At 43.2% G+C, this 25,850-nt stretch overlaps 1 pseudogene across 1 annotated transcript; it reads right to left on the bottom strand.

The window, feature by feature from the left end:
- Positions 1 to 9,089: 9,089 nt before the first annotated feature.
- Positions 9,090 to 11,133, bottom strand: LOC308422885 (large ribosomal subunit protein eL33-like; annotated as a pseudogene). The gene is made up of 2 exons: positions 11,072 to 11,133; positions 9,090 to 9,437 (listed from the first exon to the last, which is right to left on the bottom strand). The product of its transcript is annotated as a large ribosomal subunit protein eL33-like (transcript).
- Positions 11,134 to 25,850: the final 14,717 nt, after the last annotated feature.

The following is a 25,850-nucleotide window of genomic DNA, read 5'->3' as shown; positions in this document are numbered from 1 at the left end:
TCAGCAATGAGTTTGTGTTGAGCTGCTCCCAGAAATGAACTGATGTCATCTCGTGATGAAGATGAGCTCATTCCTTTCCCATGCCATGTGTTCAGTCTTGTAACTTAGCGTTTTTTGGTTTTCTATAGTGTGTTCCTGAAAGATGCATACTATAAAGGGGCACTGCCCTTCATACAGCCAAACCCTCATGGTAGACCACAGTGGTAGCTAGCCACACCCTATGCCTCTGAAAGCAAGCCAAGGCCTACAAGATGTCAGGTAGACTCTTGTCTGTTCCCCCAAGGAAAGGCTGAGCTATCTGAATAAGGAGAATCTAGCCCCTCCCAGTGCTACTGTTGATGAAGTCTCTGAGTATTGTGTAAGATAGCATATTCAGATATCACTGAGGTTGGGAACCTAGTTCTGTTCTGAAGTGTATGATTAACAAAAGCACACACACACAATAGAATGCAAATGTAATTAATGGGCATCCTGTTTTATGGGGGGGACCACCATAACCAGGAGGGTAGGAACAGCAGTTGGTGGCGACAGATTCTATTCTAGAAGGGGGAAAGGGGGACAGCATGGGCAGAGATAGTTCCCGCTTGGAAAACAAACCAGATTTTTGCACAGGGCCGGTTTTAGTAAGCGTACCAGCTGGAGTTCGAGGCTGGGAGCCATCGAGGGCTGGGGATTGTCTCTCTGCTTTCCTGCATTAGAGAGTGCTCCCGATAGAGGCCTCTGCATCCCACTGTCCTCAGAGAATGGGACTCTGCACGCAGCCTGCACTCATTGGCCCTTTGAAGCGCCTTCTGAGCACTGAGTGGTAAAGAAGGCGCAGACGTATCCGCGGCCAAGTGCCTAAAGTATAACCTAATCTGGGCCAAATGTAGCCCACAGGATCCTAAAAATGAGACACGTGGGCACCTCCAGCCTCTAATTACATGGTGAGGATGACGCAGATTGGCTGCAGCCTGGGTTGAGAGCGTACAAAGCCTGCCGCCTCTTTCCTTATGGGAAGGGGGAACGCAGTCCCTCTGGAGAGCAGAGAACTGGGGGGGGGGGGGGGGGTAGAGGAAATGTCATTCTTGTCAGCATGAACACGTGTGTATCTGTTAACTTACTGGAATTGTTTGTTTGTTTGTTGCTAATATTTTAATGCACTCAAAATGACTCGTGTTTTATAAAATGAAACCAAAACAAAGTAGCTTCGCATTTCTAGATGTTAGGGAGAACGCAGATTAAAAGCATAGCGTGGGTGAGCCTGCGCACCCTGGTCTTGTGATCTTAGCAATAGGAAGGCTAAGATCACTGGGGCCAGAAGTTCAAGGCCAGTCTAGCTGACTACGTGTCTCCAAACTAAGCCAGGCTCTGTGGCGTATGCCTGTAATCCCACGAAGGGGAGGTAAAGAAGAAGATATGGGAAGCAGTGTCTCAAGAAGTGGGAGGGGCTGAGGTGACGGCTTAGGAAGGAGCATGAGAACCCAAGTTTGGACCCTCATCACCCTTGAAAGGTGTAGACACAGCAGCCTGTAACCCCAGTCCTAGGAAGGAGGAGAGAAGATCACTGGGGCCTTTTGGACAGCCAATCTAGCTGATCCACTGAGCTCCAGACTCAGTTGAGAGGCCCTGTCTAAAAGGTAAGATGGAGCTGATCAGTGGGTAAACAGGTCCGTCTGCAAGCCTGACAACCCAGTTCGATCCCCAGAACCCACATAGTGAAAGAGTCTGACCTGTACACACCACAGACCCCACTAAAGTGCCAGGGTCAGCGGTGGTGGCACAGGCCTTTAATCCAGGCTCTCAAGAGGCAAAAGCAGTTGGATCTCTGTGAGTCTGAGGACAGCCAGGTTACACAGCGAAACCCAGTCTTGAAGAAAAAAACAATCATTCAATTTGCTGTCTAGAATTAAATTTGCTGTCTGATGTTACTTTTATTAAGGAAATTTCCCTTCACAATGAATGGAGACCACTACAGAAAGCCACAACCAATCAAATGCAGAGCTGTGAATCTCAATCCCAATGGACAACACTCTAACACCTAAGGCTCAGAGACCTTTGTAGACAACAGAGCAGACAGGTTGTGGGGGCCAGAGAAACAGGGAGTTTGCTAAGAGATTGTGTCTCCTAAGAATGTCAGAATCTACACCCATAAAATCTCACTAAGATGACCACCTAGGCATGAGTTAGACAAGGATACCACCAATAGACATTACAAAGTAAACAGGGGTGGGGAAGCCTACAAGGTCTTGACCCTAAACAAAGAAACACAGACAACTAAGGAATGCTGACTTCAGGGAAGATAATGTTCCCTAGTAAAAAAGCACACCAGTGAATTACTCAGTACCAAAAGGCCAGTCCTGAAAATGTGTGTACTGGCTAGTTTCTTGTCAACTTGACACAAGCCAGAGTCATCAGAGAGGAGGAACTTCGACTGAGAAAATGCCTCCATAACGCTGTTGACAAGCCTGTAGAGCTGGGTTTTTTTGTTTTTGTTTTTTTAATTGGTGATTGATAGAAGGCCCAGCCCATTGTGGGTGGGGCCAGCCCCCCCCCCCCACTGGTGGTCCTTAGTTCTATAAGAAAGCAGACTGAACAAGCCGAGAAGAGCAAGCCAGTAAGCAGCACCACTCCATGGCTTCTGCATCAGCTTCTGTCTCCAGGTTTCTGGTCTGTTTCAGTTCCTAACTTCTTCCTTCAGTGATGGACTGAGTAACGTATGGAAGTGTAAGCCATATAAAACCTTTCCTCCCCAAAATGTGTTTTGGTCACGGTGTTTGTCAAAGCAATAGAAAGGCCCTAAGACGACATGCATACAAGAAATATTATATAGACTCAGCAGATTTTATTTAAATATATAAGTTATGAATTCAATAACAATAGAAAGAGACTGTGAATTTGAAAAAGAGGGCTGGAGAGATAGCTCAGAGGTTAAGAGCACTGACTTCTCTTCCAGAAGACCTGAGTTTAAATCCCAGCAACTACATGGTGGCTCACAACAATCTGTAATGGGATCTGACACCCTCTTCTGGTGTGTCTGAAGATAGCCACAGTGTACTCACATACATTAAATAAATATATCTTAAGAGTTTGAAAGAGGGCAAGGAGAAATATATGAGAGGGTTTGGAGAAAGGGAAGGGAGAAGTGATGTGATTATATTATGATATCAAAAAAAGAATAAAGACTTTTTAAAAAAAATATATAAAGTCAAAATTCTGAGGCCTCCATTGCCATCAGGGATATGGGTTGACTGAGCAAAGGGTAAGCAGGAAAAACGTAAACGTCATTCTATCAAAGGGTTAAATAAAACAAAACTCCATTAAAACATGTAAAGGAGCCACTTGGCATACATTCAAATCCGTCCAGGGCCAACACTTTTTGAAATCAAATACGTGCTCAAGTTTCATTTCTCCCTGGAAATCGGTACCAATCAGTGTTAGCCATGAGTCTGCTGCCTGGCTTTCTATCAGCTTGACACAAGCTAGAGTCATCGGAGAGGAGGGGCCTCCATAAAGCCAGACTGCAGAGCATCTCTTAATTGAAGTGAGATAAGTGAGGCCATCCCTGGGCTGGTAGTTCCAGGCTGAGTCAGCCATGTGGAGTGGGCCAGTAACAGACTCCTCCATGGCCTCTGCATCAGCTCCTGCCTCCAGGTTTCTGCCCTGCTTGAGTTCCTGTCCTGACTTCCTGCAGGACTGAACAAGGATGTGAAAGCATACGCTAAGTGAGTTCTTTGCTCCCCAAGCTGGTTTTGGTCATGGTGTCTCATCATAGCAACGGCAATCTTAATTGTGTTCGATGCTTGATTTAGCGTGGCTCCACACCCTTCTGTAGAAGCAAAACTTTTTGCCTTACCAAAATACTTTGAATACTTCTGGAGACCTCAGACCTGTTCCTGACAATAGTTACTTTGGAAATAATTTGGCTTTCTTTTTTTTTTAAATGCTGACCATCCCTTAATAAAGGACTTAGCAATCCTATTTCTACTGAGTAACTGAAGGGTTCACCAACTGTAAATGTCTCCAGGAGCTGTAAATGTCTCTAGGATCTGTAAATGTCTCCAGGAACAGTCCAAATCACGAAATGCTACTCATATACAAAGGGGCAGAGACAACGCTACAGGCAAAGAAAGCCATGCAGGAGGCTAAACATGTAAGCGAAGTCAGACCCATAGGGCTGCATGCTTACCTGGAGTGGTGGTACGGCCTATAATTTCAGAATTTGGGGTCCTGGTCAAAGAAGGGAGAGTTCAAGCCCATCCCCAGCTACATAGGGAAAATTACTGCAAAAACAAGAACCAACTTAACCATAAGCTTGTTCTAGGATCCTGTTCACGTGCTGCCTTTCAAAAACCTCAGGGACAGGAAGCCATCAGTGGTTGCCTGCGACTGGGGGTTTTGTTTGGTTTTGCTTTTTTGTGAGACTCAAACTCAGGGCTTCAAATTCCCCCGGGCATTTACGCTACTGTTGAGCTATGACCCAGCTTTGATGAAGGTGTTCTGCAAGGGAGCATGGGAGAATCCAGGGACCGATGGGAATGGTAAGTTGGTGACGGTAATCTTTACACAATTGTGTATCATTTGTCAGAGCTGAGTGAAAGAGTTTTACTTAAAAGGATGAATGATGTCTGGTATTGATGGCCCATGCCTTTAATCCAAGCAGTTGGGACAGAGGCCGGTGGATCTCTGAGTTCGAGGCCAGCTTGGTCTACAGAGTGAGTTCCAGGACAGTTAACAGGTTATGTATAGAAACTCTGTCTTGGGGCGGGGGAGAGTCATCCTCTATACATTAAACATCATACGTCGCTCTCTTGCTCTCTCCTCTTGTTCCTGCTCCCCCTCTTTCCACGAGCTCATGGCCGGCCTCTACTCCTCTACTCCCCCTCCCCCTGCCTTTCTATCAACTCCCCTCCCCATGCTCTAAATAAACTCTATTCTATACTAAAAAAAAAAAATCATGCATTAATTTTTGAAGTATAATTAATGTTTATTCTGTTTTGTGTGTGTGGGGGGGTGTGGATTTTGTCATGTGTACATGGGTGCCTGTGGAGGCCAGAAAAGTGTACCAATCTTAAAAGAAAGAAATTCCCTGCAAAGTATTATTCCCAGTAGAATGCTGGTGTTATCACCTATGTTGATGTGGGGTAATGCTTGTCATTTACTATGTGTCAACCATGGGGCACACATTTGAAAGGTATGCTCGTTGGCTTTATGCAAGTAAATGCATGGCTATTATAGTGAGCATTAGATTAATAACAAGACAAAACACCATGGCTTCCAGAGGCTCAATACTCAGGTCAAGGAGGTGGGAAGTGATACAGCTGGGACTTGAACCCAGGTCTGTTTGAGCAGAGTCAGCTTACTCAGTCTCTCACCTGAGCTTCAGTGACACCTTGGGCTGTGGAGTTTTGGGTGGGGGCTGAATTGTACTCTGTTTGGCAGTGCCCTTCTCCTTTACCCACCAGAGGCCGACAGCTGCCTCTCATGGTTCCCCTGAGTACCTTAGACATTGTTAGATGTACCCTTCGGACAAAGGCCTATTAAAATACTGAAAAATGTGAAAAGATATAAAGACCCACATAGAATGGCCACATAAATGCTAAGAGCAGAGAAAAGCTATGGCCTGTTTGGGTAACTGTAGCATAGGCCCCTTGGAACAGGGTGAATCCCCCCAAAGTTGATTCATTTTGCACAAGCCCCAGGATCTATGTGCCCAGACAGAGATGGAGCATAAAACCATATCTCTGGAAAAACTGTATCAATGTGCTTTTTTCCTCTCATGGTCTTCCTGAAATACTGTTGTCCCAGGGGTCTCATTGACCAGGACAGTGCTAGGTCACCTTCAGGAACTGCCTAGTTTCCTGTCTTCCACAGGAAGCCAGTCTCTCTGTCTTTGAAACCATTACAAGTTACCCAAGGAAGATGAAAAAGATGGGCAAGCAAACTGGCTATGAAAAGAAGATCTGACTACAAGATAGTGAGGTTGCTTTCTGTGAGGTCTATTCAATGACTAATGTGGGCTCGGCAGTTTCTTTAAAGGGTCATGGTAGCACCAGCTGCCAGCCACTGAGAGCTCAGTATGTACCTAGAGTCAGCAGTGTCACCTCATTAAACTGTGACAAGCACTATGAAGCTTTATTGCCATTATAAAAATTAACCCAACGTGATCATCACTGAACTATAAAACTCCCAGAAGAAAACAGATATATGTCTTTGAGACCTTCGATGAGGCAGCAGAGTCTTAGGTATAAACTCAAAACTACAGCAATTAAAATTATAAATTTGGGCTGGAGAGATACCTCAGTAGTTAAGAGCACTGACTGCCTTTCCAGAGGTCCTGAGTTCAAATCCCAGCACCCACATGGTGGCTCACAACCATCTATAATGAGATATGATGCCCTCTTCTGGAGTGTCTGAAGACAGCTATAGTGTACTAATATATAATAAAGAAAATAAATCTTAAAAAAACATAAATTGGATGATATAAAAGTAAAAAACAAATGTGCTTCTAAAGACAGTTATTAAAAAATAGGAAGATGACCCACAGAATAGGAAAAAGGACAATCATATATCTGATAAAAATTAATATTTAGAACATATTAAGAACTTTTGTTACTCAACATCAACAGGATAAGTAACCCAATTAAAAAATAATTTAAAAAATAGTAAAGGCACACACCTTTGATCCCAACACTTAGGATGCAGAGACAGGCAGATCTTTGCGAGTTTGAGGCCAGACTGGTCTACAGAGGGAATTCCAGGACAACAAGGGCTACACAGAGAAATCCTGTCTTGACAAGACCAGAAGAAAAAAAAGTAAAGTATTTGAGTAAGTATAGTTTGGTCCCCATAGACTCATGTATTTGAGTGCTTGGCCCACAGTGACACTATGAGGAGGTGTGGTCTTGTTGGAGGAAGTGTGTCACTGTGGGGGTGGGCTTTGATGTCCTCCTGCTAGTTTCAAAACTCCATCTCCCAAAGCGTACAATTTTGTAAAAATTAAAATCTAGGAGCCACATGTAAGAGAAAATATGTGGTATTTCTGAATCCGTATTTTATTACTTTGCTCAATATAATTTTAATCTCCCCCACAATCTTGCAAATAAAGACATGTTTTGTTTGTTTGTTTTTGAGACAACAGTCTCAGTAGCCCATGCTGACTTTGAACTCACCACATAGCCAAGTATCACCTTAAACCTCTGATACCCTTGCCTCCACCTTCCAAGTACATAGAATTATAGGCATATGCCACACCAAGGTTTTATGTGGTGCTGGGAATTGAACCCAGGTCTTGTACATACTAGGTAAGCTCTACCAACTAAACTACATTCCCAGCCACATTTTGATAGGGAATGATGAAAACATTCAAGATACAATTAAAAACAATGTTTTAATCTGTGAGCTCCATCCTTTGGATACCAAAGGTCAACAGTATACACAGGTCCAAGTATGGGGTGTGAAAAACAGTGTAACTGATTATTTTGTTTTTTACCATCTGGTTCACTATGTAGCCAAGGATGTCCTTGAACTCCCTCACTAGGATTCTAGGTGTACACTATTTATGTTACATGAAGAAATGGCTTGGGACCGTGGACAGGGAGAAGCAGACTTGGTTCACTTGTTGGAGTGTTCATCTACCATGTACAGATACCCCTAATTTGATCCCTAGTTCCAAATAAACCTTATAAGGCATGGTAGTCCAGCCATCCCAGCACAAGCAGAGAAGTCAAGAGTTCAAGGCAATCGCTGCCTAACAAGTTTGAGAGGATCTCAAAAACATGTAAAAAAATTTTAATTTATTCATTTCTTTGACTTCCATTTTTGGTACAAACCTCTTCCTCTTATATATATTTTAATGAAGTTACATAATTTTATTAGAGTTTTATTTTTAAGTGTGTATGCTTGCACGTGCATGTGCGCCTATCTATACATATAGATACAGGTGTTCATGGAGGCATTATCCCCTAAAGGTGGACTTACATACAGGCGGTTGGTAGCTGCCCACTTTGCACGCTGAGAGCTAAACCCTGGTTTTCTGGGAGAACAGAAAGCGCTCTAAACTGCTGAGCCATCTCTCTGGCCCTACGTTACATCATTTTTAATCTTTTAAGTTACTATTGTCAATGGAATACAAATCATATGAAATCTTAATTTTAATTAAATTCTGAGAGCTGGAGAGGTGGTTCAGTGGTTAGGAGCACTGGCTGCTCTTCCAGAGAACCCAGTTTCAATCCCAGCAACCACATGGCAGCTCATACCTGTCTGTAACTCCAGTTCCAGGGGATCTGACACCTTCACACAGATATACATGCAAACAAAACACCAATGCACATAAATGTTTTAAAAAGTTGCTGATTTTTAAAAAATAAAATACTGAATATATTCTCTAAAGTGAAAACAATAACTTTCATGAAAGAAACATACATAATACTTTATGAATTATGTGAGCCCTATAAAACGTGCCAAAATTGCTGAGCCATTGACAAATTCCTAACTTCTCTTTGATACTTTGCCAACATCCATTTATATTAAAGAAAAAAAACTATTGCTTTACACTTAATTAAAACTTTTGTCATTATAAAAATACATTTATTAAAATAAAGAGTACATTGTGTTTGATTTAGGAGCATGTTAGAGTTTTGGTTATAGCTCAATGGATGAGATGAAGGGTCCTTAGTTATAGCCCGAATCCTGTAAAACAAAGTGTTATATTCGTTTGGTTTACCACTAATTTGTAGGTGGTTAGGTCTGTTATGAAGGTTTTTGGGTTCTTGCCTCAGGTGCCCTACATGTTATGGACAAGACACCTCTGTCAAGGTCTTTCCTTCATATGTTTTCTGTATTCATTTTTATAAAATTTAATCCATGTGTGTGTGTATGTGTGTACATGCATTCTACAGCACACATATGAAGCTTGGAGAACAGCTTTTGGAGTTAATTTCTCATTCCATCATGGCTTCCAGAAATGGAACTCAGCTTGTCTGTATGGCAAAGTGCTTTTTACCCGCTGATCCATCTCACCAGCCCTATTCTTCCTATATTCTGATGTGTGTTCACGTTTTTTATTTAAAGAGCACAAATCTACTTTTATTTATTTACTCTCCATTATTTCAAATCTGGGATGGGCACAGCATCACATGGATTCTGTGTCCAATGGCCTTTGCAGGAAGGTTGCTTCGGAATTTGGCACGAACCATACCACTGTTTCCATGGGCCCGAGTTACTTTTTCCCAGATCACTCTGGTTTTTGTTTGTTTGTTTTTGTTTTGCCTCCAGGAGTCACTGTACTGTTTTTTGCTTTGTACACATAAGCTCATCTCTTGCCTAAGTAGAACTCAGATTCATCTCGAGCATAAATGCCTTCAATTTTAAGAACCGTGTGTTCTCTTTGGTTCTGAAGACCTCGCTTGTAGCCAGCAAAAGTGGCCTTACAGACATATTTGCCTGTCTTAGAAGCCCTGTTCCCAACAGGACTCCACAGGTGCCAAAATGGCAGAAAAGGTATATTCACTTCTTTATGAATAAATATATATATTCACTTCTTTATGAGTATATATTTACTCCTTTATTAATATATATTCACTTCTTTATAAATATCTGTTTACACACATACAGACACACACACAGACACACACACACAGACACACACAGACACACACACACACTTCGTTAATAGCACCACTTACTTGCCTATAGGAACCTTAGAGTCATTATCTAAGATGGACCCTCTCATTTTCTGAAGACTTCCCCCCCCCAGTCATGGAACTAGGCATCATCCTGGTTTCCCTATGCAGGTGGTTCTAGTTTATTCTGGTAGCTCTGATAAAACTGACCAAAACCAACTTGGGCAGGAAAGGGTCTATTTCTGTTCACAGGTTACAGTCTTCCCCTAAGGGAAGCCAGGCAGGAACTCAAAGCTTGAAGGCAACATCAGAGAATTCTTGCTTGTTCTTTTCCTCTGGCTTGCTTGGTGCTCTTCCTTATACAGTCCAGGCTCACCTGTCTAGAAATGACACCGTCCACACCCACAATTGACTGGTTTCTTCAGTATCAGTTAGCAATTAAGAAGATGCTTCACAGGCATGGTCAGAAGCCAATCTGAACTGAACCACTTTTCAGTTGAGGTTCCCTCTTCCCATTTGCCTTTTGTTCTGGGTCAAGATGACAACTAACTGAAGCTAGTTATGTCATTTTTGTCACCTTTGACACATGTTCTACTTAAGTTTCCTGTTGCTGTGACAAACACCACAACTAAAAGCAAATTGGAGAGGAAAGAATTTGTTGGGCTTTTGGGTTGCAGTCCATCTTTCGGGGACACCAAGGTTGCATTGCAGTTTATCTTTCGGGGCCACCAAGGCAGGAACGCAACGCAGGAGCCTGGAAGTAAGCAGAGAAGCAGAGATCATAGGAAAATGATGATTTCTGGCTTGATCTTAGTGGCTTTCTCAGCTTGATTTCCATATAACTCAAGACTACATGGGTGGTAACACTCTCAGCAAACTGGGTCCTCCAATACCAATCATTAATCAAGAACATGCCCTCCAGATATACCCACAGGACATCAAATGAAGGTAATTTCAGAGTTCACTTCTTTCCAGATGACCCCAGTTTGTGTCAAGTTGACAAAACTAACCAACAAGCACAACACGCTACATGTCACTTTAAGCTATAACCTCTCATTTCTTGTTTGTCCCCAAGATTTCATGTTAATATCACAATATAAAATACCATGCAACTTTTAAAATTTGATAGTTTCTGGCTACACAGTGAAACCCTGTCTCAAAAAACAAACAAAAATGTTATAGTTCTGTAAAAACTCCAATGCTTGTTGAGCAGAGGTAGCACACAGTTTAAATCCCAGCACTTGGGAGCAGAGGCAGGCGGATCTCTGTGAGTTGAAGGCCAGCCTGTTTTACAGATCGAGTTCCAACACTTCACAGACACTGTCTTAAATCCCTAAAACAAAACAAAACAAAAAACCAATGCTTTAAAAGTTCAGTCTCACTTTAAAATATTCAGTCTCTTAACTGTGGACTAGATTTTTAAGAATTTAATAAAAACTTTTAATTGAGTTAGTCTTCTCAAAGCAAACCGAAATCCAGTAGAGTAAATCACATCCTGTAGCTTGATGTCCAGTGCCTTGGACTTACCCATGATCCTCTGGCCTTCAAAGGGCCTGGGATCTCCACTACTCCAGCTCTACCATCCACAGCACACAGCTAGTTTTCAGTCCGAAAGTGTTACTGCCCTTGGCTGTCATCCAACAGTCCTAGAATTCCTAATATCCTGAGGTCTCTCCTGCAACCGAGGCTATATCTCTGCCAACAGCCTCGCCTAGCCTCTCGTAATGCCAAGACTCACTTGCTCTCTGTGGTCCTTTTATGCTTTCAAAACCAGGATGTGGGAGACTCACTCACTGCCAAATTCAGTTTCCAGCCTGGGATGCATAATTGCCATTCCCTGGACCACACCTTCCACGTGCTGACTCTGAGCAAATTCTTTCCCTCAACTGTGCTGGCTTCCCACCAGCCGGTAGATTTTTCAGCTCCAGGTAACCAGCATCTACAGTAACCAGGTCTGTAATAGAGAATAGAACACACACCAGCCCTAGAGAGTCTTTGCTTCCCACTGAAAGTTCACAAGCAAGGTCTCCTTGGTTTGCACCTCTCCCATCATTCCTGTCTTTGAAGCTTCCCTGACAACTTGTTAAGCTCTGAGCACACAACAGTTCTAGCCCAAAGTTTCAAATGCTTCCATAATCCTTTCCCAAACAACATGTTGAGATCTATCACGTGATTTCCTGCTATCTGTGTCTTCTCTGGTTTGTTTTTCTGTTGTTTCGATAAAACACTGGCCAAAAGCAACTTGAGGGATGAAAAGGTTTATTTGATTTAGAGCTTATAACCCATTATTGAAAGAAGCTAAGACAGGAGGAACTCAGAGCAGTTCCTGGACACAGAGACTGAAGCAGAGGCCATGAAGGAGTGCTGTTTGCTGGCTTTTCCTCTGGCCTGCTTGGCTAGAGTGGCTCAGACCAGCACCGCCCACCATGAGCTGGTCCCTTGCGCATCAATTAGAGACTAAGACAATGCCTCAAAGACATGCAGTTCTCCAGCTGAGGGTCCCTCTTTGCAGGTGGCTCTAGATTTGTTGTCAAGTTGACAGCCGAAGTTAACTATGACACAGTTGCTTTCCTGTAACTTTTAAAATCACTCTCTGATCTGTCCTTTGCTCCAATATTTATCATTAGCTGCATTAGCTGCACCAGCCCGATGTCACCTCAAGCTTCTGAGCGATTCAGTTTCTGACCTGCAGATTATAGCCGAGCATCTAACACCAAGTCCACTAGTGTCTCTACGGGAGGATAGTCCCTTTGCTGCCCTGCAACTGCACGCCGAGACTCCATGACATAGAGGTGAATCTCAAATCTTACCCTTTTTAAAACTGGGCGGTGGTGGCCACGCCTTTACTCTCAACACTTAGGAGGCAGACGCAGGCAGATTGCTGAGTTGTAGGTCAGCCTGGTCTACAGAGTGAGTTCCAGTACAGCCAGGGCTGCACAGAGAAACCCTGTCTCAAAATAAACACCAACAAGAAAACAAAAACAAAAACTTAAAAAAAAAACCAAAACAAAAAACAAAACAAAACAAATAAATAATCAAATTTACTCTTCTTTCCTGAGTGGACTTGGACATGTTCCTTAGTTCCTCTCAACCCCTTTTCTCATCTTTAACTTAGTGGTAAAACACTACTTTTAAATGAAATTATACAGGTCTAACACCCAGCACTGTAAGCCTAGCCAAGTAAGGACTTCAGAGATTTAAGCCCCTCATTATCTTTCTCCCAGACTCACCACTGATCTTCCCTGCCCCCTATGAAGCCCTTATCCAAGTGACTGTCTCTGTTTCTGAACACAGTGGCTAGGACTCTCAGCTTTCTTGCGACATGTTGTTCCTTGCGCCTGGTCAAGCTATGTTGAGGGTTTGACTGTCACCTGGATCCCATCCCCTCACTATGGGCTTACCTTCTATGTTCTCTCCAGAGACTGCATGGGTGTTAAAGACCCCACTGGCTGATGGGACAGACCATTACGATTGGGGAGGACTGGAACTGTTGCCAGCCATTTATTTGCCTTAACTTTTGTACCTGGCCTAATCCTGCTGTAGCTGGTGGATGAACTTTTGGGATGTTCTCATTCAGCTTAACTGAGCTCTAGCCCTCACCACTTGTTATGCTAAGAACACTAGAAAGTAACATCTCAATGGTAGGAAGAGAACTTTCGCTCTGCTGCAGGTCATCAGCTGAGGCCCCACAATGCAGCCCAGCAACAGCATTGGATTACGACTTTCTGCCATGCATTCTGGGACCATAAAACCTCAAGTAACCTCTGATATGGTAAAACTTGAATCTGTGTCCTTGGACCATGGGTACCTATATGTGACATGGAATAAGCTACTTTCTTAATTGATTGTTTTCATTCCTTTTTTTTTTCTTGTAGATTCAGATCACTATTTTGTATCAACAGTAACTAGCGTACAGTGTCCGTCCCTCTCGCCAACATCATTGATTTTCCTCCCTATAATTCTTGCTGTGCCCCTTTTCCCATGAAACCTTGACTTTGATTCAATGTGACATCTGCTATATGAAACCTGAGCCTCAAAGTACAGCCAGAAAAACAATACAGAGACAGCTCCAAACCATTGCTACTTAGTCCTCGAAGCTCCCATGAATTTCCTTCCTTCACTTTTTTTTAAATGTGTGTGTGTGTGTGTGTGTGTGTGTGTTAAAGAATAGCCTTGAGTCTCATACTTGGGAGTACCATCTACTCTTTTTGAGACAGGGTCTCTCGTTGGCCAGGAGCTTACCAATTAGGCCAAACTGGCTGGCCTCCAAACCCCAGGCATCTGCCCTTCTCTACTTTCTCAACACTGAATTAAAAGCATGGCATTTTTATGTGGGTTCCTGGCTTTGAATTCAGGTCTTCATGCCTGTAAGGCAAGCACCAGCTGAGTCAGGTCCCCAGACACTGATGTCTTGTGAGTGTTTGTTTGACTCCACTTACATTTCATCGTGTAGATACTGCAGAAAATTCCTGCCACATTATCTCCATTTCCTCTTGACAGGTGATCTCACTAAGAGGTGAAACAGAAGTTCCCACTGCCCGCCTGCCTCCTCCTCTTCCACAGACTCCTGTGTTGACCCCACTGCCACATCAGTACACCATTACTTCATACTCTGTGGGAACTTGTATCCTATTTTTTTTTTTTTTTGAAGAATTGTATTTTAATTAATTAGTTGATTAATTGATTGCAATACTGTAGATTGGACCTTGGGCTTGCTAGATAAGCACTCTCCCCTGAGCTAACCCAGCCTCCCCCCTTATATTTATTTATGTATGATGTAGAGTTGCCTGGTGTTGGAATGTGTGGGTGTCCATGTGTGCATGTGGCATACATTAATACATGTGCACTTGTGTGTGTGTGTGTGTGTGTGTGTGTGTGTGTGTGTGTGTGTGTAGGCCCAAGCTTGACATTGGGTGCTTTCCTCTATTACTAGCCATCTTGGTTGTTTGTTTTTGTTTATTTGTTTGATTGTTTTGAAACAGGTTTTCTCTGGCTTAGATCAGGTTGGACTTGAACTCACAAAGACCTGCTTCCCTCTGCTTCCCAAGTGCTGGAATTAAGTCACCTTGTTTTTTGAGACAAGTTTTCTCACTGATCCAGAAGCTACTACTACTTGGCTAGGCTAACTAGCCCATGAGCTTTGGGGATCTCCCTGCCTTCACCTCCAATCCTGAGTGCTAGGGTATATATGTGTACTACTGAGCTTTGGAATACACATAGGTGCTGGGGACCCAAATGTGGGTCCTGACTTATGAACCAAGTACATTACCAACAGAGCCATCTCCTCTATCTTTTTTTATATAAAAAGATTCATTTTTATTTTTATTTATGTATATATATATGTATCTATATGTGGATATGTATGTATCAGATGCCAGCAGAGTTCAGCAGAGGGCATTGACCCCCACCCCCGGAGAGTATTGTCCCCCTGGAGCTGTAGTTATTGATCATTGTGAGCTGCTTAGTATGGGATGCTGAGAATTGTACCTGGACCCTTTGTAAGAGCTCTTACCCATGAGCCATCTCTCTAGCTCCCAAACCTTTTTATGAGACAGGCTCTTGTTATGTAGCCTGTGATATTAGTCTTGAACTTGCTCTGCATCTCAGGGTGACCTTGAACTCTCAGCCCTCTGACTAAAACCCACTAAATGGTGGTTATACTCAGCACTGTCTTATGTAGCCTATGCTGGCTTCAAATTCAGCACGTTGCCAAGGAATGCCTTAAACTGTTAACACTCTTGACTCCACCTCCCATGTGCTGAGATCACAGGTGGGGGCCACCATGCTTGGCTTTTTACTGCCTTCCTCCCCAAGCCTCCAAGCCCCCAGTCTCTAGCTACCCAATATTATCACAATACATTCAAGTTTCTAAAGTTAAAAACCTCAGTCTGGCCTTGACCAGATTCCTTCTTTCTACCTTTGTCTTTTTCTTCACATTGAAAACATAGAACATGTGTCTGTGCTGTCTGTCTCTGCCCCTTTTGTTCTGACTCCTTCTTCAGTTCATCTATCACAGTATGCCCTCTGTCCCCAAACTCTCCTCCACCATCACCCTAAAGCAATGAGTGCTCTTCCCAATGCCGCATCTCTTAAAACATTTCAGACACGTCTTTCACTGAAGCTCTAGCAGAAGGGCACCCCAATGCTCGCCCCTACTCTTATCCTCTCCCCTTTGTAATCTCTTTACCCTGTGTTGCCTAAATCTAATGACTCCTATCAAATAAGGTAAGACAAAAGTGCAACCGGGAAGGCATTGATCTGTTGAGAGCAGGCTCTAGTAGATTGTGCTGGTTTGAGAAATGTTCCCTGTAGGCGCCCATATTTGAATAAGGTCTCTCTGGTAATGGTACTGTGTGGGGATGTTCAGGAGGTACAGCCTTGCTGCAGGAAGTATGTCAGAGAGAGGTTTTGAGGATGTATAGCTTCACACATGTCTAACTTGCTCTCTCTGCTTTGTGCTTGCTTTTGAGGCTATGCGCTCTGGACTTCCTGCTACTGCCTCTGTGCCTGCCATTTGCTGAGATGCCTTCCCACTATGATGGACTCTTTCCCCTCTGGAGTCTAAGGCCAGATAAACTCTAGCTTCCTTAGGATGCCTGCAATCATGGTGTTTCATCATAGCAGCAGAATGTTGACTCATACAGACTTGCCTGTTCTCTATACCCGTGATGAGAGTGGGCTAGTTAGACTCACTTGCTCTCCTTCTCTCATTCTTGATTTTGCTTTGAGGAGACCAACCCTACAGTCTTATTCCATGAGAGGCCCTCATGAGAAGGAACCCATGTCCTCAGTTTGACACCCCTAGGAAAACAGAATGCTGTCAACTGTTTGGAAGAGGGCCACTTCCAGCCAAGCCTCCTGATTGGCCAGTGCTGATTAGTATTTTGACAGCTAATAAGAGACCCTGTAAGAGAGGATCCAGCTAAGCAATGCAGATTCCTTACTCACACAACAATATGTGGAGTAATAAAGAAGTTTGGTCCTTGTCTAAGGTTGCTGCCACAGACATAAACCAGAGTCTCCTGAATAATACACACCTACCTCCTGTCTCCCAGTCTCTTCTCTCTCCCTCTCTCCTTCTTTCCCCATAATGATTTTCTTTCCCCTCCCCTCATGTCTTGTCCGGTGCTGCAAAACTTGAGCTTGCTGGACAGGCTATTAATGTAAGCGTTGCTTTCAATTTAACAAAATCTACTGTCACCTAGGAGATGGGCCTCTGAGCACAGCTGGGGGGGGGGGAGGATTATCTTTATTGAGATGGAAAGGCTTTCCCACTGTGGGCGGCACCATTCCCTGACCAGGTTCTAGACAGTATAAATGGAGAAAGGGATCTGAGCATGCGCATGAGTTCACCTGCTCTCTGCGTCTTTCCTGTGGCTGCAATGTGACCAGTTTCCTCAAGCTCCTGCCTCTGTGACTCCTTCTTGGAGATGAACCGTGAGCTTAAATAAGCCCTTCCCCCCTAAAGTTACCTTTGTTGAGGCATTTTATTGAGGCAACAGAAAAGAGGCTAACGGAAGTGCTCTATCAGCGAACCAGATCCCTAGCTCCTGAGTGAGAAGTGTGTCTCTTGTTCTTTGGAACAAGCTGTCTTTTTTCACATTTCTTTATTTTGTGTGTAAGTGCACATGTGCCACAGTGTGCGTGACTTGCAGGAGAGGGTTTCTTCTTTTCCTTCCATCAAGTGGATCCTGGGTATTGATCTCAAGCTGTCAGGCTTGGCTGCAAGAGCCTGAATCCATCACGCCATTTTACCAGCCCATAGCAAGCATCTCTCCCACTTTTAAATTACACCCAGAGTTAACAACTTCTGTTCACATGGGGTTAGTCACCGGGAAAAACAAAAGACAAACAAACATTAAAAAAAAAAAAAAAAAAAAAAAAACTTCTTTCAGCCCTAAATACTGTAAAGGGCCAAAGACTATGTTATAAAAAAAAAATCTTGAAATATTAGATGTGATGAGTTTGAGTTGCTAAGTGGCAGCATATCCTAACTCTGCAGAGGTAGAGTTTCCTACACTTCACATTCTTCTAGAGCTTTATCACACGAGCTTCGTCTCATGTCTCTCTGTCTGTCCTGTATTATAATCTGGTAGGTTGGACAGAGGTCTGTGAACTATTTAGTAAATTATCCTGTCTGAAGTGGGAGTCCCCAGAAATGGCAATCCAGGAAGATTAGACTCAGAATTGACATTTGAAGTGGGGTGAAGGGGAATTCTGTGGGGCTGAGCTCCTAATTGGGAGATCTGGCCTTGATTCTAGGTAAATGGGGCCAGAATTGATGCTTGGAATGTCTAGCTGGTGTCAGAGAACTGGCTGTTGGGGGGAAAACCCTGTATGTATAGTCGGTACTCGGTGACAATTAGGTGACAAATGTGCTTTATTTTAAGCTGTTATTCTTGACTTTGTTGTTTTGTTTTTGAGATGGGATCTCTCTGTGTAGCCCTGGCTGTCCTGGAACTCTCGATGCAGAACCAGGCTGGTCTCCACCTCACAGAGCGCTGCCTGCCTCTGCCTCCGCCTCCCAGTGCTGGCTTTCTAAAAGCACTTTCCATGGTCAGGTACAACTTCTATTCCTCTTAATTCTGCCGTTGCCCTTAGAGCCTTTTGCTTCTTCACTCTTCCCTCCTGCTATGTCTTAAGGTTCTCTTCAGACTCTACATTTTCTATTTATAAGCCTAAATTTCTATCTCTGATTTGTTTCCTCACCAGACTTCCACACTGAATGGCCACACAGATATTCCCGTCTGTGCTTTGGTCCCACAGGGCACTCAGACACAGCAGGCCCAAACCTGAATTTGTGCTTCCCTTGAATTCCTCATCCTTCAACACTGTCTCAACTCATGACTGTCACTCAGTTTTCCCAGGTAGAAAGCTGGGACTTACTTTTTGTTTATTCTGCAATGTTTACTGTAGGTTGCGGGGGCACATGCCCACAATCCTAGCATGTGAGAAACAGAGGCAGTAGGATTGCCACAAGCTAGTGAGACCTCACGCGCACGCGCGCGCGCGCGCACACACACACACACACACACACACACACACACACACACACGCATGTTCAGGGTTGAGAGGGAGAGATATCAGGCTACAAGGTACCAAGTAGTGCTCTAGGCTCAAGGAAAGTTCTGTGAGGAGGGAGATAATGGTATAAAGTTATGTAGCCTGTGAGAGTGTATGTGTCTATCTACCCATCTCCCAAGAAGGGCTGTGGAGGAAAAATGAGCAGGTAGAGGGATACTGTGGAACTTTGGTTAAAGCATCAGGCAGATGGTGAAAATAGATCGCTTTACAAACAAGAGGCCTTTAAAAGGCCAGGACTGTGCTGTATGAACATTTTAGAGCAAAAGGACCAGTTAGGTCAGAGGCCTTGACCAGGACCCTGACTGGGAATTTGAGAGCAAGGTGGTCTGAGAAGCTTGGACAGAGAGAAACGGGAGATTATCAGAGAGGAAACTCGTGAGTCCAGACCATGCACCACCTTAACTATTGCAAGGGTTTGGGTTTTCCTCTGAGTACTACAGGGACCTGTAGGAGGGGTCGGCTCAGAGAAGTCACATGATCTTGCTGGCTACTATGTTTAGCACAGGCTGGGGAGAAATCGTCCTTGTTCTGTTTATATCTCTCAGCCCGCAGTCTATTTTTCTCACCTGTTTGTTTCACCTCTTAAATATGCAGCGAGCCATCTGCTTCTCCCAATTTCTGTTGCCTCTTCTCAAGTCAAAACAGCCACACCCCTCATTTTATTATTCATTCAGGTGACTCTTGGGGACTAGCTACTGTGCTCCAGACTTGGGAGCTTTGGACACAGCTGTGATGAAACTGACTTTGTGGCACCTATGCACTCCGTTGAATGTATTACTGTTACTGTTGTTGTTAGTATTGTTGTTGTTGTTGTTTTTGAAGCATGGGTCCCACTATGTAGCCCTTGGTGTCCTGGAAAACTTAGCTTGTAGTCTGGGCTGGCCTCAAATTCACAAGAGCTTTCTGACTGCTAGGGTTAAGGCAGGAGCCACCACATTCAGCCTGAATTTGTTATTATTTTTTAAGATTTTATTTCTTTTACGTGAGTACACTGTAGCTGTCTTCAGACATACCAGAAGTGGGCATCAGATCTCATTACAGATGGTTATGAGCCACCATGTGGTTGCTGGGAATTGAACTTAGGGACCTCTGGAAGAGCAAGCAGTCAGTGCTCTTAACCACTGAGCCATCTCTCCAGCCTGAATTCATTATTGTTAGTAACTTACTATCTCTAACACTGCTCACTTGTTCATGGTAGTTTCTTCTCAGTCAAGTGGAAGTCTGGGGGCTGGGGTATAGCTTAGATAGAGAATGTGTGCTTCAATCGTATGAGGTCTTAGTGAGCACAAACTAGTTTCCTCACCATCTATAACCCCAGGGCCTTGAACACTGCCAGTTGAACAACTAAATGAATGATGAACTCCAACAACTTGAAACTTTTTCTGTGGGACCAGAGAGATGGCTCAGCAGTTACAGGCAGCTGTTGTCAAACCTCAGAACCCGTGTTCACTCCCTGACCTACATTACAGAAGAGAGCCTGTTCCCAGAAGCTGTTTTCTGACTTCCACATGGGCACCATGGTATGCCACCTCCAATAAATAAATAAAATATAATGAAAAATGAATGTTCTTTGACTCTATCCCATGGTAAAAACTGTAGATTGTCCTGAAGCTGTTTGTATTTTAATGTTAATTCTACTTCCTCAAGAAGGGCTGCCTAGTCATATACTCCAACTAAACCTTCCCATTTTAATTAGTAAAATAAAGAAAAGCCAGTGACTGGGCAGGGGTGAGGGAGGTAGAGAGGGCTGAGAGGTTCGAGGAGGTCAGAGGACAGAGGGTGAAGGTCGTGGCAAGATGGAGTTTCCCAAGGACCAGATGTAGACCCAGGTGATATTAATTGGCGTTAAATAGCTATGAACTTTAAGAATTTTATAGGTCTAGTATCTCATATAGAAAGACAGTTTGTATCTTTGTCTATTTGATGTAATCATGTTGTGTAGAAGGTTTGTGGATTGAGAGTTGGATATATAAACCTGTATGAAAAGCTATTGGGCTGTCGAGTTGTATTTGTGGAATTTTGGGGTAGAGAAACAGCCCAGGACAGAGGCAGAGAACAGGCGGTTGAAAACCGCCAGGGAGGGGAGTTGTGCGAACGGAGTGAGATCTGGGTGGCGGCTTGGACCGGGTGCGAGAGGCTCTGAATCAGGGAGAGAGACCTCAGGGTTAGTAAAGAGATAAACCTATTTTTTATTTTTTAATATTTACTGCAACAAAGAACAGCATGTTGCAATGTGAGCAGAGGCTCATATGCATGCATGTGTGCCAGGGTATGTATCCTGTGATTTGGAGGTGTGTCCCTAAAGGCCCATGTGCCAGCAGTTTGGACCCTGGTCTATGGCACTATTGAGAAATGGTGGATCTATTAAGTGTGCTGATCTTAGCTGGAAAGATGATAAGAGCAAGTACTGCATTGGCGAGGACCCAAGTTCTGGACCCAGCACCCACGTTGAGTAGCTCACAACTACTTGTTCATATAAACATCATTTTTCTCTTCTCAGATGATGTCATTTTTCTCTCTTCAGATGATGTCATCTTCCTTTCCTCAGATGACGTCACTTTACTTTTCTCAGATGATGTCAATTTTCTATCCTCAGATGATGTCACTTTTCTTTCCTCAGATGATGTCACTTTACTTTCCTCAGATAATATCACCTTTCTTTCCTCAGATTATGTCACTTTTCTTTTCTCAGATGATGTCACTTTTCTTTCCTCAGATGATGTCACCTTTCTTTCCTCAGGTGATGTCATCTTTCTTTCCTCAGATGATGGGTAAGATGAGAGCTGTACCCCAGCTGTGAGAATACACGGCTTGGGCTGAAAGTGTTTCTTTCTCTGTTCTGACTATCCCTAGGCCTAGACCTGGAAATGTCTAGCCTCTGTACAATTTAATCTTCCAAGCTTTAACCTAGCTTCCCTGTGCTTCTGATTGGATTGCCTTGCCTGGCTTCTCACTAACTCTGGCAGTCTGTTCTAATCTTCTGACTCCTCATTCTCTGGCTTTTTCCGACTTCACTTGGGTCTAGCTTCTTCTCTCTGTAACCTGTCTCTGTAAAACTGTTCAGGTAAACTGTTGTACACACGCATCACACACCACCACCTGTGTCGAGCCTGTTGTCTTTCTCTTTTCTGCTTTTAAGTAGCCTCCCTTTCCTGTGCTGTTCTTATGAAGAGCTGGGCATATATTCTTTCTCTGACTTACTTTGTCAAATTGTTCTCTGATCCATCATTTTGTGTGCCCCTCAATTAGATGTTACTTTCAAACATGGCTGCCTCCTTCTACAAACTAACCTTACCTTCATTGTTAGGGATTAAAGATGTGCAACTAAGGGCATGTCTAAATTCCAGCAGATCACATAGACCTAGAAGGTCTTTGGATGTGATGTCTTGCCATAGCAGCCGTGTTGCTGGATTAAAATTCCTTTCCATGTTCCAGACAACCCAACACCCTCTTCTGGCCATCATAGGCATATGTAGTATACCCCACATAATACAGTACACATAATTTAAAAATAAAACGGGAAGAGTGGGAGCCTGGTGGAAAAAAGGAAATTTGGAGCTTCAGCTTCCTTCTTTTTCTTTCTTTGACATACCGGCCATAAGGCAGAAGCAGGCCGATCTGTAAGCTCAAGGCCAGCCTGGTGTATATTGAGAGTTCCAGGACAGCCAGGGGTACCCATAGAGACCCTATCAGTTGCTATAAATGAGCCTCAGGTGCACTGGTACTTGCTGGTGCTCTCTGCTGACACATGCCACGCATACCACACGCACATACATATAAATAAAATACATTTTACATTTTTTATTATGTAGCAATAAAAATATTTTATTGTGTAATATACTAACATCATAAATGTATTATATTTTATAGAACTATATATCATACAACAAATAATTTTTATTGTTAATTGGGAGGAATACAAAGTTATATATTTTATATGTTATAAAACTATATAAAATAATAGACTATTATTTTATATATAATATATTTTATATTATATATAAAACTATGCATAATAATAGACTATTATAAAAGTATGTAATAAAGTTATCTATTGTGTATAGTGTTGCATATAAATTCTTGCTATATATGTAACATTTTAGTTTTCTTAAGATTCTGAATAATTGGCAGCCCCTGAATGCAGTACAGTTTCTTGAAATAGAACTCTACGCAGGGCATTTTCTTTCTCTCCAGCGCTCTGCCCACCACTCCCTTTCAGGTCTCAGCTTCAATGTCACCTTGGGAAAGCCGTTCTGGCTCTGGGCTGGGCTGTATCCTCCTCCAGCATCCTGTGCTCATCCCTGGGTTAGTGTATTTCCTGGACCGAGTCACATGTTTTCCTCCTCCAACTGGACACTGTGGGTCCTGTCTGTGCTGCAGGGTATTCTTATCTGTCAATGTATTTCTAGCATCAGTTACCAGGCACTCTGTACAGTGTTCTGTGAATCAAAGAACAAATGTCTGGAATTCTCAGTGGGATTATTATTCTTAGCACCACTACATTCCCCAACACATAGGAAGCACTCAGGGACTACTCCTTAGTCGGGGACAGATGTGAGTTCTCATGTTCACCCAAGCAGCCTTAGGAAAAGGGCGGGTGGTCTCCAGTTCCAGTGTAGTGTGCTGTGTGTCCCTCCTTTCTGCTTGAGCAAAGGTGAGAAAGGGAGTGAAGTGTATCTGCAGCCTAGAGGCTGTGAGTTTCTTTATATGCAAGTCTGCCATGGCATGGGGAGGGGGGAGATGGATGGAAAGTATCCGCATTCTTCCTGCTGGGTGCATAGAAGCTATAAGTCAAATATCACACATTTGATTTAATAGTAAAGCCAATATTTCTCGTATGTTTTCAGTACATTTAATGTTATGGTTAATATATGTATATGTTTATTGTATATAGTCTTATATACATATATAATTATATATATCTAACATATATAGTATACATATTTAATTATATATATAATCAGACTTTTATACCATTATCTTCTCTTCTTATTTTTAAAGATTTATTTATTTATTATATATTAGTACACTGTAGCTGTCCTCAGGCACACCAGAACAAGGCATCCGATCTCTTTACAGATGGTTGTGAGCCACCATGTGGTTGCTGGGACTTGAGCTCAGGACCTCTGGAAGAGCAGTCAGTGCTCTTAACTGCTGAGCCATCTCTCCAGCCCATTATCTTCCCTTCTGAGGTGATTTGTAGGACTGGCGGTGACGTGCCAAGCAAGGATAGATAATGGAGGAAACAGATCTGCCTGTTTCTTTTCTGCAGCAGTTCTCTAGTCCAGCATCTTGGGAGATGTGGAGCAAATGCTTCCACAGATAGCTGCCCTTTACTTTTATAAACATTAAAACATTTAAAAACAAAAAATGGAAACTTTCCCAGTATACTGCACTCCTACATTGACTTTCCAAAACAGAATGTTCCAAATAGTAATCGTCCTTGCTGACAGGACTATTGTGCACACCAGCCGTTTCTATGTCATGTTGTCTATTAATGCTAGAGAGGGAGGGCAGGGTTGGGCATATGTAAGCAGATGATGTGTGGCCTGAGGCCAAGTGAGTACTGATTTTATTTTATTTTTAAGATTTATTTATTTTATGTATGTGAGTTCACTGTAGCTGTTTTCAGACACACCAGAAAAGGGCATCGGATCCCATTACAGATGGTTGCTAGGAATGAACTCAGGACCTCTGGAAGAGCAGCCAGTGCTCTTAACCACTGAGCCATCTCTCCAGCCCAAAACCTTTCTTCTTGTTTGATCAGACTCTCATTCTATAGCCCAGGTTGTCCAAGAACTCATTATGTGTGCCAGGCTGACCTTCAACTTTCAGCAATCCTTCTGCCTCAGCCTTCAGAGTTCTGGGATTATAGGTGTGAGCCACCAACCACACTGGCCTGAAAGTTATCTTTTCACAAAGCAAATCTCAAATCTCTGTGCACTCCCTCCCTTTTGTAAGGGAAGAACACAGTTTATATAGATACGTAATCATTCTGAAAGAATAAAATGGCTGCCTCCGGGAAGCAGTATTTATTAAAAAGAAAGTGAGTCACTTCATGGGGTATGTGTAAAGGGATTTGCTTGAAGGTTTAGACATTTTTAAATCCTTTCTGTTCCTGCAGCTGTCTGTGAGTTTAGTCTAAGTCATTTCTGGACCATAGCATTGGAGGGCTTTCTGGCCTTGGTTTTTAGGGTTTGGGGTACTGGAGTTGAACCCAGGCAGAGCTTACTCTAGGGCTGAGCTATGCATGCTCCCAGCCCTGCTCAGTGGTTCTGTGTGCCTACAGAATTCTTAGGAAGGTGTGAAATGGTTGCTGCTGGGCATAACCAGCGAATGAGTGAGAAGGTAAAATAGCCAGCAAGGCTTCCTATGCTCCATGCCCTGCCCCGCCCCCGCCCCATCCTTTGCCCTTCCCTTCTTCTTGCCCCTCTACACCACACTGAGGACCTCAGGGTAACCCAGTACCTGGCTTAGTCCTTTATAGTCTTTTCACTGGTTTCCCTGTGGACTTTTAATACTTAGACTGAATCCCCCCTGGCTGGAAGTTTGGGTTTTTTTGTTTGTTTTGTTTGTCTTCCAAACCAACCAGCCTCTGTGTTGATCTAAACACTTGTTTTGTAGCTGGGTAACTTTGATATGCTTTGATACCTTGTTAAAATTTGATGGCTACCAGCCTGCTAAAGAATTTGGGCTCTAGATTCAGAAAGAGATCCTGCTTCTAAGGACAGAGGCCACTGGATGGCTTCTGGCCTTCACACATGTGCACAGGTAAGCACACTTGTGTGGAGTGCACACCTGCACACAAAACCCATATACATGTTGTATATACACTCGCACAACAGCAATAAACAAATGTATGACATCTTTATTTATTTTTTGCTTTTTTATTGTCAGAAATTTTATTTAGATGGAGTCTTTTGTAGTCCTGACTGGCTTTGAACTCCATATACAGCTAAAGATAACCTTGAACACTACTTCCTAAGGGCTGGACTTAGAGGCATGCACCACTGAATCAGGCTTTGACATGTTCACTATTTCAAGACTGGTTTGCCTATGCTAGCCTCAAAGTCCTGAACTCAGTAAGTTTTCTTGCCTCAGTCTCTCTAGTCACTGCCTGCTGGAAACAAAAGAGAGGAGCCACATTGGCCTCGGTTGTTTGGG

The sequence above is a fragment of the Micromys minutus genome, assembly GCF_963924665.1.
Source record: "Micromys minutus genome assembly, chromosome: 7".
NCBI classification, from domain to species: domain Eukaryota; kingdom Metazoa; phylum Chordata; class Mammalia; order Rodentia; family Muridae; genus Micromys; species Micromys minutus.
The sequence above is the reverse complement of the archived record's forward strand: the minus strand, read 5'-3'. Positions and strand labels throughout refer to the sequence as shown.